At 38.5% G+C, this 17,166-nt stretch overlaps 1 protein-coding gene across 1 annotated transcript in view; it reads left to right on the forward strand.

Annotated features, from left to right (window-relative positions):
• Positions 1-737: 737 nt before the first annotated feature.
• The window catches only part of TOM1L1 (target of myb1 like 1 membrane trafficking protein), a 107,875-nt gene continuing 91,446 nt past the window's right edge, over positions 738-17,166 (forward strand). The window contains exon 1 of the mRNA XM_026861209.1: positions 738-795. The gene's annotated coding sequence lies outside the window, so the exon portion shown is untranslated. The remainder of the gene's footprint in view (positions 796-17,166) is intronic.

A 17,166-nucleotide genomic window follows, 5' to 3' on the forward strand; every position in this document is an offset into this window, starting at 1 on the left:
CGGTTGCAGAATTGTAGATGTGGCTCCCAAGGGAAATTAAAATCTCTTTAGCACAACTGGAGGTACCAAAATCTATAGGGGAGGAGCAGGACTTTGGTCCATCACTCATCTTTGACTCCTTATTATATAGCTGAGCATGTTAAGCTGGTACATGTTGAATTTGAGCACCCACCTACCATTGCTGACCTGGACAGTCATACCTGAGTGACTGTATGTCTTCTAAGTCATACATGAGCAAATGGAAGCACTCAGTTGTAGACAGATACTCTGGTGGTCAAGCCTTGTGCCTCAGACCTTGGACTCTTGGTTCTTTTAGCTTTATGGTCAAATGTTTGAACCCAGTTGAAAGTGAAGGCCATAAATGTAAAACATCCAAAAGAACAGAGGGAATAGTTTTATTAAAAGTGAGCCGATAGTTTGAAAACATGCCAAAAATACACTCTGTTGTCTGGAATTCATTTGCTAAGATTTTACCATAATTAGAGCTTGAACATTCATTAATTTTACTGAGTTTATTCAAAGTAAGTCAGGTAATCGCTGCTTTTCACAATTACTCATGAAGGATTGTAATTAAAGAGCCCTTGCCATTCTCAGTCAGACTCTATTAAAGTGACTTGCCCTGCATTGAGAATCTCCTGCCTGGTTTTTCTTCCACCTGCTTTCTGGCAGTGCTGTTCAGAGCTGTTAAAAAGTTCCTGTGGCAGTGTTTGAAGGAAGACTGATTCTGGTATTTTTTCCTGTTCGTGGTATTTTTACCTTGTTTTGAGATCTTTATTATGCAAGTGTTACTTAAATGTGAGTTGCTCTAGAATTAGTAGGTTATGGGGGATGGGGAGAACAAGCCTAGGAGTGTATTTTTTTATTCTCTAAATCCTCTACATTTAGAATTTAATATCCTTTGTAAAAACTATATCTGTTCTATGGATTTTGGAAAAATCAGTAATGTTGTGTAAGATTAGGAGAATTAAAGAGCTGGAATACACTTAAGAATTTATTTGTGATGACATAGCTGTCCCTAATAGACTAAATTTGGAAGAAGTCATGTAGGGAAATTATTGGAGAATTCTGCTCTGATGAGCTCACTTGTGTCTTCCTCTGCAGCATCTGGATGTTGTAGAAAAGAACTTGTTGAACCATAGTTTTTATCTCTGTGACAGTTCCTTCTTTTCTGAAGTTACTTACTCAAAGTGTAAATTGATATTTTTGAACTGAAAACATCTGAGGTCTGTCTCGAGCATGCTCACTACTTTTCAGTGTGATTTTTATGGTCTTACTGAAGATGAACACTTCAGTGTTAACTATTAGAAAATGAGGCATATGCTCAGAGTATGATACATAGTCTCTCTCTATTGACAGCAGAGACAGGCAGGCAACTCCAGAAGAGCAGGTGAAATTATTATTAGTAGTATTTTTAAAGAGCACTGGAAAGAGCAGAGAAAATTAAAAAGAATCCAGGGCACCAACCCGTTGGTGAATTATCTCTGATATGCCAGTGATACAGCGTGCTCTTAAGTTCATACTCCTGCTAATTCTGTCACTAACTGTATTACCTTAAAGAAGACATTACCATCTATCATACCAATAATCCACTGGCTGGAGCTCCTTAAGTACATATTTGCATTGTTCTTATTGCAATGAGTTCTAAAGGAGACATTATGGTTCAACATTCCTGATAACATTTAATCAACAAGCCATAGATAAAAATCTCTGAACGCTATGAAATTGGATAATGGATCATAACCATTCCAGGTTGGGGTTTTTTTATTAAATTATTCTTATAATAACAGGTTGCTTAGGCTCAAACCTAACAGAGCACAGAGGATCAGGGCAGTGCTGAGGCATGAACAGAATTGCTGAGGATGATACAATTCAATTATTTTAAGAAAACTGAACAGTAAATGAACAAAATGGCAATTCTGTAATGTGTGCTGCAGCAGGAAACAATTGGTTGCAAAAGACTTCCCCTTAACAATTTCCAGTAGTGTTGCAAGTGGTTCTGCATTGATCCTGTGGGGGTCACATACCCATCCATGTGTAGATCTTTCTAAATTCACATTACATCTGGTAGAGACCAAATATCCTGGGACAGTCTGTGGAGAATGATGCTACTAAGCATAGCAAAAGTGGTTAGATCAAGCTGTGTTGTGTTATCTTGTACCTACTTGCAGCAGAGTGTTTTGGTATTGTTTTCTCTGAACTTGTAAGGTACAATATTGTTAATGGTTAGTTATACGTGCTTTTGGAATGGTATGCTGTGTAAATTAGGCTTGATGGTATTACTTGAATAAAAAGTTAATATGTGTGTATCATTATTAAGGTGATGGTTAAAACTTGCAACCACCTAATATTCTTCGAGCTTTCATTTGTCTTTGGGGACCCAAACAGAGCTTTGAAATGTGAAGGGGAGATGATGAGTCGGCCCAAGAAAGGTCCCATGATACTACCACATCAGTTTGACAAACCCCAGAGCTTATTATATCATTTGGACAAGTGTTGTCTGAATATTTGAATGCTTTTCTGAGACAACTCCCTCGGGCAGATGAATGAGATTCAGCCATTACTACCACTGAATGTGATTTGCTGTCATTCTGGCTAGAAGGAATAGGAAAGTCCACTAGAAATAACAGCCACAGCATTATAGGACCAGGGATAGATTAGAAAGGAGTTATTGCTGGTACCTTCTATTCTCTCTTGGCCCACACAGCTATTTATTATTCACTTTCTTCTGTGTATGGATTTATCTGATGACTGACATTCCAATACAAATTGAAATTTAAGTTTTAGATGTATGTACATAGTTGCCTGTTCAGGCTGAGGCAGTAGAGTTAATGGTTAGTCCCTCAATGTCAAACAGAAGAGGAGCCAGGCTGTGAGGAAAGAAAGCGGTATTATATTTGGCAGATATTCTCAGTCTTCATAGCAAAGACATGACACTTACAGTAAGTAGAATTTCCCACAAATTAATGAAATGTTCTGCAAACTTGCCTGTCTGTCCTTTTAAGTCCTTGAGGTTTTTACACTCTGAAAATGATAACAAGCACTGGAAAGTTGGAGGTCGGTTAATGTTGTCACAGGAGAATAATATACAATGAATTCCGTCTAAATGAGCACCTGATATAAAAGACGTACAACGATAAGACTAAGAAATCCATATTCGCTATCCACTGTGCTACTCTCCAGTGGTAATGTTTATATGCAGATAGCCACCTAAATGAATATCTTATGAATAACTCAAAGTCAGAGAGAAAAACAAATCCTTCTGTCAATAGATAAAACAAATTATAAGATGTCTTTTAGGATGAACTTCTTCGAATGCATTGTACTTGAGGGGTAAAGGGGGGAGCTGAGCATTTTGCCCTGTTCAAGAAATGAGAGAGACCTTCCCCTTTCCCATTCTCATGTTGAATTTTTTTGTTTCATATGGCACGGAAGGGGATTAGTTACAACTTTGATAAAGTTAAGAGTATAATATTTAACCTGCTGTGTCATCCTCATACATGATCCTAATGAGATGAAACAAACCCTGCTTGTCCTCATTGTGACTATGGAATCAGAGGTTCTATGGCAGCTGTTAGGTTTTCTGTGGGTTTACAAAGGAAAGAAAAGCACTTGGTCCTATGGGCCAGGTAGTGAATTTCATAAAGACCTTACCTACGGTCATATGAAGGACATGGGGCTGAATTCACCAGTATTGAAGATTAATCGAGGGAATACTAAGTTTAAATTGGTACATTGCTTTTGTACAGAAAGTATTGTCAACTTTCACGCTTCTGACAGCAGTTGCATGGCGATTTTGTTTTAAATAGAAAGAAGTTTAAACCAATTGTTTAGGTTGCAATATCAAGCACACAAAAATGCACCAGATTTAAGCTTCTATATGCAACTTGAGTTGTGCCTGCTGGTTACTCCCTCCTCTTCCTTGAAGGGAGTCCTGGAGGGGAGAGGGAGTTCTTGTATTATTCAGGTAAAACTTGTGAGTGGGAAAATGAAGGTTTTCCCACAGATTTACTCATCTTTTCTACGTGATTTTCATACCCAACAATTTCCCTGCATCGGCAGGGAAAAATTCCCCTGCTATACCCTCACCACAAGTCAGTGTTTAGATGAAAATGTCCTTGTCATGAAAACACCACTCTGCTTGGCCTTCTCTTAATGAGCAGGCAGAGAGCAGTGCTGAGACATGCTAGCTGCAAGAGTGGAGCTAACACTCCAGTGGTACCTGTTACACAGATCAGTTAATTATTTGAGCCACTTCTCCCACCCTCTCTCACCTGAATTCGCCTTAGTTCGGTAAAATCTGAGCAAGTCATCCAATGCATGCTCTCCCTGTAGGCTTCAGATCTGGGGACCACATTTACCTTTTGATCTTCACCAAAGAAACATTTATCTAAATTTAAAATTAATTAATATCATGCAGCTAAATCTGAACCCTGTGGATTAGATTAAAGTTTATCCAATAAGAGCAGAAAGTCTGATCTTCTGAATATAAATGACTGCATCATCTGCATGAGATTTAATTGAGAAAACTGCATCGAAAAGGCAAATTAAATACCAAGAACACAACAGATTTTCCACAGCGAAACACCGTGGGAAGTGAAAAACCATCTGTACAGAGAAGAACAGAATGACATTTTTGCATCATGTCAGCCAGATAATATTTTCTCTTTCATGCATTATCTATGTTAAACATTTTGATAAGACAGATAAATTAATGTACTTTTGCCTATCACCTGACATTAGTTAAGATGATGAAAAGATTATTGCAAACTCAGAATGACACATGAATTTTAAATGGTTTCAAATTTACATTATTTCTCTAATCTTGTCTATTTTGAGGCAGAAAAAAATGCAGATTGTTAGGAGTGCTATTTAGAATTCCTATCAAACTTATAGTCTGAAAAAATAATTCTGGAGACATAGCACAACTCCAAGCTTTCACACCACTTGTTTCCTGTCCCAATATAGTTCCATTAGGACTTCCAGTAAAATTAAAACCACTGTTAATAAATATATTTTAAAATTATGTTTCACAGCATATGTTTTAAAACCTCAGAAATGTTGCCATCTGTTTTTGCCTGGATTCTGAAATAGCCACAGTCAAGCGATATTGTCAAAGCCCTGTAGCATCCATATGCCTTTAAATCAACAGACAAGTTTGAAACAGGGTTTCCAATCCTATATGGACTAATGTCACTGTCTCATTATTTTAAACAAAACCAGCACTTTGGGCCTGTGTGTTCTGGTTCCAGGTTCACAGGTAGTTCAGCAGGAAAACCCCGTCACTCAAGTCACTGCTCCTCATACCTCAGGATTTTTAAGGCTGAAGAGCAACAGGGGCAGCAAAGCTGTGATATCCACTAAGATACAGCTCAACAGGTTATGAGTATGTTTCTAGAGTTTAAGAATATTTTATCTAAAACAATGTTGTATTAAGTGTTTTTTACTCCAACAGTAGCTACATCTTTGGAATTGATGTTCCCAAGATTAACCGGGCTCCATTTAAAAGGACCTAGACAGGGTGCTGCTGGTTTTAAACGGCCATTAATTCCTGTGTAACATGGTATAATACACACCACACAGGGAAACTGCTTAGTGAAAATAGCTGTTTCTCTAAGCTGTCAGCATGCCTCTGGAGTCTGCAAAGGCTCTGCAGAGTTAAAAATAATGAACTGAGGTATCCACACAATTATTTATTTTCAAATTGGTGAAGTGCCATTTTCTTCTCAGTTCAGGAAATTAACCTCCCCAAAAGCCAGCTTGCTCTACACAAAATTAATAAAGCAGAGCATGCTGGCAATAACTTGCACATGTTTATTTATGTGTGATGTCTCCAGCTAGAAAGGCTAAGATGAAAAATTGACTCAAAAGGCTGTACTCCAAGGGGATTTACTCCTGGGTTGGGCCCATTTTCATGTTGTTTAAAGTCAGAATTGATGGAACATGAATCTCCTCTGGAGCCTATAAAAATTAAGCTCTTTTATTATCACCTTTCCTTTTATATCCCGTGGCACACACCTAACACTTTCTTTTAGAAAATGAGGTGAAGAGGTTGGCCATCCAGTTTTAAAGGAGAAGCGGGGGGGGAAGCTGATGATGGTTGCAAGAGAATCTGTTGGTACTGAGACCAAGAAATAATTTTCTCCATGTCTTTTCACGGAAGCTTTGCATGGTTTAACCTAAAGTTGTATTCACGTTAAGTGCGGGTGAAATTTTATCCCAGCGTACGTACTTGCATGGACTGCTGATCTGAGCTGTGTAAGGCACCTCTAGAGTTTGAAAACTCCCCCAAGTCAGGTCTCACCTGGAAGTGAAGCACAGCCTGTAGAGGTTGATGAAGACCAGTGGTGCAGCAGGGTGGAGCTACTCCAAAATTAACTCTCTTTATCAGCCTGATTTAAATTTGATTTAAAGACCAAGGGTGGTGGAATAATTTCCCTGGGATACTTTTTCTGCTTTGTTGTGTTTACCCTTGCCCTGTTTTTCTCCTCGGGGAACACAAGTTAACAATTCCGGTTTGTATTTATAACAAGTCTGTTATTCCTGTTTCCTCTCTGATGGCTTTTCATTGTTGGCACTATTCAGAATACAGGATTTAGCAAAATTTTAGCTTCAAACTTGTCTTTGAAGATGACGTATCTCCACAATCTTGACAGGCCTCTGCTGGGTGCTGCACGCGCTGAGCCATCTGGGGTGCTTGACGGCAGCGTGGTGCTGCCCAGGCTGTGCCAGCAAACGCAGGCTTCTAAAGGGAGCGTGAGTATTTCAGGGGGCAGAAAGACACCTTACAGCGTGGGGAAGTGAGGGGATAATGTTTGATGTCATCTTCCATGCAAAACGTTGGCAATTGTCCTTTCTGCCCTGGGTAAGTGTGGTCTTGCAGGTGAGATAGCCACGTGTAGTGATGCCCTGGGTACCAGCTGCTCTCTGCGTTTTGATGCTGGGGAAGGAGAAACTGGCAAAGAGTGAATGTGAGCGCTGCAAAGGGCAAATTCGTATTAATTTGGGGTCACACTGGATGCTTTTTGGAACCACTGCAGCCCTGTTCAAAATGGGGAGTTCAGGTGCTGTCCTGTGTTACTTCTCAGCTTTTTTTTTTTTGAATCATGTCATTTAACATCAACAGGAATGTCAGCCTGTACAGAACGTGTATTCCAGGGTGAAGACAGACAGAGAGCATTTCATAAACCTTCAGAGTGCCATCTTCTGCTCATGCCTTCCTTAATTACACTGAGGACTTGCTCTTTTATTCAAACTAATCCCAGCTGACTGCTCTTTCAAAATGAATCCAGTTCATGCAAAATTACCACTCTGTCAAATTCTTAAGTGTAATAAAATTGTAGGGATTTCATAACCTTGGGGAGACAGAGTACTGCATGTACCAGGTCTGACCTGTTTTGGCTTTGAAATGTGTCCTTTTTGAAAGCCTAATAGATGCTACTGTAATCATGTCAGAAATATAGTTTCTATGCAACAGAAATAGCTCCTGCTTTGCCTGCAGCTACGTAAATGGAGACATTCAGAGCCAATATTCACATGTGAATCAGAAACCAAACATCTGTCTACCTCTCCAGCTCAGATTGCTGTGGCCAGCTTCAAGTTTAGTGCATCTGGAAAGCACTCAGCAGCTCATCTCTCCTCTTCATTGCTGGTGTGTACTGTCAGGTTTGTCTGTTGGTTGGCAGGAGGTTTATTCTTTTACTATCAGTGAACCTGAGAAGTACCACAGGTGTCAGGTCAGGTTTCAGGATTTGCCAGGGTGTACGTAGCCAGGAGTTAGAGGATGAGGAGCAAAGCTGGTGGGAGGTAATGTGCGACTGAGCTGCCAGAGCAGAAATGAGCTTGGAAGAACTGCACGTTTTCTCTCTGGCTGATGGGTGGCTGCAAGCCTCTGTCCACTTCTTTCATTTGAGGAGACCTTGGGAAGTCTTTTGTTCCGCTTCAGCAAACTGGAGTTGGATAAACATTGCTTCTAATAACTCTTCTTTGGAAGGGTTGGTTTTGGGGTTTTTTTTTTTGTGCCAAAGATGCCTAGAAGAGCCTTAGCAAATGTTAGTATCTTGTTATGTTACGTAACGCAGTGAACAACAATTCCTTAATCCGGTCTCATAGAATCTAAATAGGAAGGAGCCCCGTCTGCCCTTTTTCTGAAACGGGAGATGGGCACAGGGAGAGTGAGGTTAATTTGAAGCTATGAAAAAGCCAAAAGCCCAGTACAGGTAAGTCTGATACCAAAGCCTTGGCAGGGGACCTGATAGCTAACTGAGATTAAAAAGGCTATAAATACCTAACTATTGGATGGTGGCGTTTCCTAGACCTGCCTGGAACCAGGATATGCAAAGAACACATGCATATATCAGGATTTTCTTTTAGTTAGCTTTACTCCAGAAATTCAGACTAACTTTTGGGCAGAGGCTTTGATTTCCTTCTGAACTGAATTCATGGAATTGCCAGGAAAGCCAGTTCAGCTTCATTTTTCTTGAAGTCAACAGAACTACTAACTTCAAAAGCAGAAGCAGGCCCCAAATTAACAGAAGTCATGCAGCTAATTTGCTACATCCCTGACCAGAATCACCATTGTTAATGCACTTCCATTGAGGGCTTGGACCACCGTTATTGCTTAGTTTCCATGGTTCAGTCCAGTTAGGAGGATAACTTAACACCAATTATTTGATAGCAAGTGAAATGAAAGTCTAATTTTCAAAAATCATTACTAATTTCTGACATAGGTTTCAATTCTTCCCTTATTAGAAATACTGGCTTTCATGTAGCTTCCTTTATAATGATTTAATCTGCAGAGAAATTTAATGTATTCTCTTTGATTCTCTGACTGCAAGCCTCTCACAAGCAACCTTAGACTTCAGTCTTTAAAATTCCTTCAAGTCTCTAATATAGTCAAGGTGTTGAATATATATGTTTCTTGGTTTGATAGATAATGCATCTCCGAATTGTGAGCTTTATGGGGTGCATTTTATTTACTGTTTTCAAATGGAAGTGATTCCTGTTCTTGCAATTCTAGGGCCAGATTTCAAGCATTGTGAAACATGGAGGCACCAGGACTTAAAGGAGTTACAGAGTTTTTTGGGGTTTTATTTAAGAAAAGTGGATGGAAAATTAGACTGAAATCAGAGGGGATGCTCCCATCCCGAAGGATGATAAAGAAAACCCTACATTTTTTAGAGTGTGTCCAGCTACTACTCAGTTAAGCAGAGCAGTTCAGTCTATGATTGATGCAAAAATTTCAAAGTATGGGGAAGGTGCTAATTCTCACTTGCCTTCCTTAATGTGGCATCCTTCAGAGCCACCCTGACCTTCTGCAGTTCTTCAGAGACAATTGAATCATGAATATTTTGGTCCTATGATATGCCTGAGCCTAACAGCTGAGCTTCTTTAAAAACCTGTATTGTTAATGGATTAAGAGAACAAATTCAGCATGATATCTATAATTCTCTTAGTGATATCAAGTGCAGAAGTACTGCCTAACCTACTCCTCACTTTACAAGCCTTTTTAATATAATTGATTGCCTTTTTTTTTCCCCCCTGGAAAAGTAGGCAACTATTGGACGAAAAGCAGATCGGTTTGTATTCTAGTTGGTCAAAACATTGATTACATAGTTCACTGTACATGTTTCCCTATTTTTCTAAACAGATACTGAATTAGCACCAGATTTTCTCATGTTGACACAGGATAATTACAGTGATGTTCCAAAGTTGTTCGGTTTCTTCTAATTTGGGCTCTTCTCTTTCCCTGGCTTCCCCTGTCTGATTTTTCTTTCTTCAGTCTTCAGACACAGCTATGGGTGAACCTTTTCATTATATTGGGCATAATTCTCCTCCTTTCTGTTCCCAGGAGTTTGGGATGAGATTCATTTATCCTAACATTTGCACATAAAAATGAGATGTCTGCATTTTAGAGAGCCACATTAGGCCAGACTCTTTTTTATAGTCAGTGGAGAGAAATAGATATGTAAAATTTTGCACAGTCCCACTGTGTCCAGGAGTATGCTTCAGACTGTAATGTAGATATTCAGGAAGATTTAATTGCCAGTCCTGGAATTTGGCCAGGGTGAGGAATTGATGGCCGTACTCACATTAAATGTGCTGTGGAGCATTAAAGATAACATGTGATAATGGTTTTCCCTTTTCACTCAACTGTTCCTTTTGTAGGAGGCCACTTCCCCAAGCAGATGTCGCAGGGCACACTTTGTTTCAGAGGCGGGAGTGTTGCCGCCTGTAAAACTAATATTAAATGCCTCTGAGGCAGGAGCTTCAACAGGAATATGTTCTCCAGTAGCACGGACCAACTAAGTGGTAGGTTAAATTGCTCCTCTATTTTAGCAAATACGCCAGAATCAGATTATCCAGTCTGTTTTATACCTAACTGTTGTGTATTCTACTGGAGCAGTTCTTACCAAGACTGTGCACAGTTCTGTTAGGTGGCACAGTTGTTAGCTTGGACCCTTTTAATGAGCACTAAATTAGTCAAAATTCAAAAAAGAATTGAGTACTTGAATGAGAAGTCAACGTTTGATCAGTGCTACCACATTCAGCAGAATTCTGTCCAAGATATTAAAATGTCACTTCATAGGTGGTTCTTCTGACGGCCTTAAAGAGAACTGTGCTCAACTGTTTTAAAGAAAACAGATTATGAATTTAGATGACGAGCTCACTTGGTATTTTTAGCAAGAACCTTTCTGAAATAAAAAAATATTGAGTAGAGTAAGAAGTGGCTGCTCACTGTGTGTTCACCCTGGTATTTTCAGATGCATTTGCAGAATTACAGTGATATTGAGCACAAGTGGGCAGATGGACTATTATTCCTGTGATTCATTGACTTTTAATTCTCTCTGAATGCATTCTGGTTTGTGGTATCTAGCTTCTACCTGACATCTCTTGAGTCAGAATAGAAGAAGGAAATCTTTTTTTGCCAATAGAAGTAATTATAATTAGCTATTTAAAAAATAAACTAAATTAAGTTCTGTATTGTTAGTGGGCTCAAAGACACGAAGGAGGAAGAAAACATTCTTTATTTTGACAGGTACATGCACAGGAAGGTATAGGTATTTCAGATATTATTGCTGACCTTGGATCTGAACTGTGTATTTCTTGACAAGATTATAGTGTATATTTTATGTACACTTCCATTGTGTTTCAATTCAATAGATAGTTAAAAAAGTGAAAGACTTAGTTTTTAGTATTAGAAGAGTAAGATATTGTATAATGACAGTGTATGATGGATATCGGTACACATAGAAAATCAGCTCATTAAGACTTTATTTTGTCATTTTCATTTGCTTTAAAAGTTTTGAAAATGCACACTCTTAACTTGTGGGTAGAGAAAAACCCACACATTTTCTCCCTTTCTTCCTCATCTCTGAAGATAAGATTTGGAATTAATCTTGAAAAAAAAAATCATGGGATCATGAGTTTGTTTCAGGTTCATCTATTTTGAAAAGTCTTAATATACTATACTTTGACATTGTTCCTATATAATATATTCATGTTTCTTTGCTGCAGTCAAAATAAGGTTTTATTCTTTATTTTAAATGTAGAAGTGAGCCTTGGTGTGACTGTGGTAAATTTTTCTATTTTAGTATTTTTATTTGGCTTGGTAAGGACACATTTTTCTGGCCTCTTCTGCCAACGTTGCAAAAAGGAGTTGACACCATTTGAAATAAATGCAAAGGCCAAAGTTTCTTCAGGGAACACTGCCTTTTAATTTTTCTTGTTATTCTAAATTGTTCAAAAGAAGTATATTTTGGCATCTCACATTAGGAAACTTCTGTACATCTTAGAGCACATAAATCCTGAGACCAGATTAGTGCCACTGCAATCATCAGAGAAGGACCTGTTTCTCAGTCTTTAAACTGAATAGATTTTTAAAGGTTTGCAGGTCATTATTCTGTTAACACCTCCCAAAGAAGATGTCTTTAAAATGACTTTATGTTGCTCTACATTCCTTGTGGCAACCTTGGGTATAAACCTTCCCACTTCATTTTCCCTGTCAAGAAAAATGAGTAAAACGAGGGCGATGGAAAAGTATCCAAGAAAGACTTCTACTAGAAAGTCTCAGTGGAGACACTGGAAACCCAAATCCGGATTTGGCAGCTGTTTCTGGTTTGCGTGTCCAGATATGGGATGAATAATTCCTGCAAGACAAGGAGATAGCATCTGATCATTCCATGTATATGAAGCCTTAGAAATGCTTCTGTCATTCAAATTTTCACAAAGGAAATATAATTTGTGGTTATTCGTGCACTGCATAGACAGATGGAAGCACAGCAGGTAGATAAATACTGACATTCTCTTCTATGAATGCCTTCAAAAGAAAGGTCAAAGGTAAGACAGTGAGTAAAGTGAATGTAGATTAGGCAGAACATCTGTTGAAGACGGATAGTAGGGAAAATATTCATTGCTTCTCAAATTGAAGTTCTGCTTAAAAAAAATGTTGATGGGCATCTGCTTAATTATAAATTCTTTGCCATCCATAACATTAGTCTTTCAGTAAAATAAAAAAGGAAAAGAAAAGAAAAAGCATAATTAACCCCAAGAGATATTCCCTCCTGTTTCCATAGTATAATACCAGAACTTGCTTGGACTAGAAATACAAGAGGGTGGCTTAGCAAGTATCTAGAGTACAAGAAGTGGGGATGAAGGGCATTTGGGGCAATGTCACCACCTTCCTCACTGTCCCATTTAGTAAAATGACAGAATGGAGTAAAGTCCTCAATCTGCCTGTCTGGCAGTTGCCTTGGTGTGATGGTCAGAGCAGGGCACTGCCGTTTTGCAGCAGCAGGACAGACCTGGGTGTATTCATTTCATGCTGAAAAGAAAACCAGTGACATGAATTGTGCACAGCATTTGTCCCTCCTGCTATTGCCCTGATCTCAGTGAGCTTCAGAAGAGTGAAGATAGGCTATTTTTCATAATTTTACATGCACAAAAAATCCCACTAACCAAACTGAGTACGTGCATAGAATACAATATATCTCTGCCTCCTCATGAACTCCTCATTGATATTGTAGTTCTCAGGATTGACTAAATATGGTCAGAATAATTATTTCACTTTCATCGCTTTGATGCTCCATTTTTCACCAGTCTAGCTATTGATTTAGCATGTTCCCCATTCTGTGTTTTTATTGGACCAATTGTTTGTAAAGGGTGAGTAAGCAGACGTCAACACAACTTAAAGATAGTGGAAAGAGGCAATCCTTTTCCTCCTGACCTTTTGGCCAGAAAAATCCCATTTGATATCAATAAGAAAATGACTGCTAATATTATAGTGACATATGCTAATAAGGTGCCTGTCAACCTAGAGCAACCTTTACATCATTCCATGTATGACTGCAGCTGTCTGAAGTTAAACAGCGATAAAGAGACTTGAATATAAATAGGCAGGTAACTTATTCTTTAATACTGATGTGCTGCATTTTTCTCCCTGCTCCTTTTGCGAAGCACCTAATGACTCTTGGGTATTGAGAATGAAATGGGAAGGATTTCCTATGCATATATGTGCACTTGTGCACATCCACACATATGCACACAGACAAACACAGAATTTTTTTTAGTTTGATATTGAACTATGACTGTTGCTTTCAGTGGTCTGTTGATTGGGACCTTCATGATGTTGTTAATGGAGAGTTAGATGCTGTTTTCTTTATATTTCTAACCTTGTAGTTAAGACTCCTCCATACACTTAGCATTTGTAACACGGCCTTTGGTGGGGCTGAGGGAGGACATACTTCGATTTCACTATATCCTCTAATTGGCCATTTCCACCTGGGATCTAAAAGCACCTTGTCTGATAGCCAGGGATGATGTATGTGAGTGGGAAGGTTGTCTGATGGTGCAGGTTGCCCCCTGGGAGGAGGGAGGCGCTTTTCCTGAAGCCCTGCAAAACAAAACTATTGATTGCACAGTATCAAAGCATCCTGCTGCTTTTAAGAACAGCTGATGTTTCCACACTGTTAAGTCACTGTACCTTCCCTGCTTCATTTCCTAGCTGCTATTATTTTCAGAAACATTCCAATTTTTTCCCCCAAAGATATAATATCTAAGGATTCTCCAAATTAAAGAGTTATCCTCTTTAAATTACTGTCTTATATCAAGGACCTGATACCACTGGGGAAAAAGCTTTGCTCTTAAACACTTCTTATACCTGAAGGGTTGCTTGTTCAAAGACTTTCCAACAATTGCCTTCCCTTTTAAAGGACTTGGTTTTGCTGGAGGTGATGTCCAGCTTCAAAGTCTCTGGGTTCCTGTCCCAGGCAGAGGCCCTGCCTTCAAAGGGCTGTGCTTGCTATGGCCAAAGGAGTTTAGTGCAGTGAGTGGGGAGAAGTGCTAAAACACGGCTTTAAAATTTGATGCTGTTCTCAGAGATTTTATTTCTTTTTATAATCAAAGCTTCTCCCAAATAAGCATGTCTTAAGAAAATCTGTTTCTAGACTATGCTAAAGAAGGGACACAGCATGGTATTTTTTTTCTTCTCTTTCTGTCTAAATATCTGATTCAAAACCCATGAGACATCTCTATTTGCTGTATCATGTGTACAAATATTTAACACTACCCATATGTTTCTGTGTTTTCTTGAAACCTAAAATCATTTCTTAAATCATCCTTCCTTTTCAACTTCTATGTTAAAGTGCCTTTTTGGCAGCCGAAATTGTTCAGTGTTTAAGTGAAATTTGTTTCATGAGAGACTTTGTATCTATGTGTATTTGCTATTTATGCTCCTGAGTTCGTTACAAAATAGTGTAGCGTGCTGTATGATGACTTGTAGAGTCTAGGACTTTCTGTGTAGTCCAGAAATGATCTGATACAGTTAGGCATGCTAGGACAACTAGGTATGTCTCATTAACCTCAACTCAGGATTATAAAAGGATGAGCATTAAAAACGAAGGCAAGTTAGAGAGGGATGCTAGATTCTGTAGGAAAAACTGGCAGAGGAACAGCCAGCTTGACTAAAAAGCAAATTCGTTTTATAGTTGTTATAAAAGTTGCAAGTAAAGAACCCCTCAGGGTGAATGCTAGACAGTAACCCATTGTGTAATGAGTGGGGTCAAGGCCTCACCTTTTAGCAATTACCTGCAAAGAGCAAAGCCTTCTTGCGTTGAATAACAATCATAAATTTTGCCAGTCTTGAGCTGCGCTGGCAAGTTGCCAGGAGCTGTAGGGCTGAACCTGTTTTACATAAACACTCTGCATTTGGAGATGAAATGTGCGCATGGAAAGGTGATCAGCCTGGTTTTGATGCCATTTTAAAGGTGTGTTTCTAGCTGTTGAGGGAAGACGAAAGAGATGAAATGAAGAAAAAAAGGATCCAGGCAAATAAAAGTTAGAAGGGGAGTATAAAACAAATATGAATAGAAGATGGGTGGAAAACTCTCAAAAAACTGTAACTTCATCCTTCAAAACATAATAAGCCTTTAATCCAGAAATACTGTTAACAACTATCCAACTCTGAGAAAAGAGTCTGTAACAGGCCCAAGATTTGGCCCATAATCCATAACTCAGATGTGGAACCATTTCAGTACCTTTGATTTTTTTCAAACCATTCTTTAATTGAATAGAAACTCATTTTCTATATGTGTCATATTTTCAATATGACACATCAGCAGCTTTAAATGAGTTGCAAGCTTTTGTATGGAAAGAAGATCCTTGTCTGAAGATATCAAATTTAGATACAACCTTGTTGGCATTATCAGCTCATGGGAGAATCCAAATTCTAAACTTGTGTGAGTGTTGGAGCACCTTGCAGTATTTTCTCTCAGGCAATCACATTAGGATGCATAATGGAAACCATAATGGTATAAATATTTAATTCTTATAACTAGGTTCTAAACAGTATAGAAATGTTGGCATAATTAATTTTCAGCCACTATCTTTTTTCTTCCCCTTTCTAATTAGTGGAGTACAGATGAGATGCTACTGCATAATTGATAAAAACTATGGTTTTAATTGTGTATATATGATCATTCTTATATAGTTACATCAAATGAATTAACTGTCATTACCTTCTTTAACACAGCTCAAGGGCTAGAGAGGATATAGCAGTAATTTTATGCTGGCAATAGAGTCATATTAATGCTTGTTGCTCTTCATCTGAAGACATCAAAGACCTTTGCAAAGCTGCGTGGATTATTTTACTTCCATATATGGGGAACTGGAGGCTCAGAAGGATTAGAACTCACATTTTTTAATCAGGAGATCATTCAATCATTCAACCAAAATAAGTGAGTGGTGTTAAAATCCTCAGTCTAGAAATTTGCACATATGGGCATCAAGCATAGAGCTCTGAACCATGCCTTATCCCATATAAATTAAAACATTCCTTATATGTTGGTCATGTAGGATGTTCAGGCAGATAATATAACTGATAGACATGAGGTTTTCAAAGGCACCAGTAATAGCTTTGCTCTCTGGGAGAGCTACTTGCCCAGCCAGGCCTTCCCAGCTGTCCAGAGCTAAGAGAGTGGCAGACACCTTAACCTGAATTGGAAAAGTAACATTGACTAAAACAGGTAAGTATTAATAGAAATTTACTAAAGAAAAAATATTTGGAGAATTAGAAAGCATCAAAATTGGTCTTTCAAAATGAAGGATTTCAGAATCCACACCACCTTTTTTGATGTGGCTTGGAGCATAAAAATAATGATTTCTTAATTCATCCACCAAGTTGAAAAATCAATTATTGCACTCCTCAGCTCTAGTGAACTGTTTGTTCCTTAATGTAATGAAAATCATCTTCCAAGCAAATTAAGTCCAGCACTACACAAAATAAAATATTCATTAGAAAAATTATTAGAAAAATAGATCAAATTATATTGAGGCAGTTTATTTTCCGTGTTCCTACAAGGTGCTTGTAATAGTATGGTGCCTGATTTTAGGTAACATAAAGACAGTGTTTTGCTGTTCTAGAATAGAATCCATCCAATTCCTGGAAAATCCCGTACCAAATGTAAAAGCATACACAGTAGAATTTATCCTGAATGACCTTTGTTTCTATCGAGTACAAGAATTTAAGTGGAACAGGATGCACAGCTGTGTCTTGGGAAAGAAGGGCTGTAGTGTCATAACAGATGTGAAGAGAGGACTGACAGTTGGGGTTTAGTCCTTCAGTGTATTCTGGCTGAAAAGTGACACAAAAGTTCTCTGCTTCCTGAAGAAACT

The sequence above is a fragment of the Athene cunicularia genome (assembly GCF_003259725.1).
Source record: "Athene cunicularia isolate RWA chromosome 18 unlocalized genomic scaffold, athCun1 chr18_part1, whole genome shotgun sequence".
Taxonomy (NCBI): Eukaryota; Metazoa; Chordata; class Aves; order Strigiformes; family Strigidae; genus Athene; species Athene cunicularia.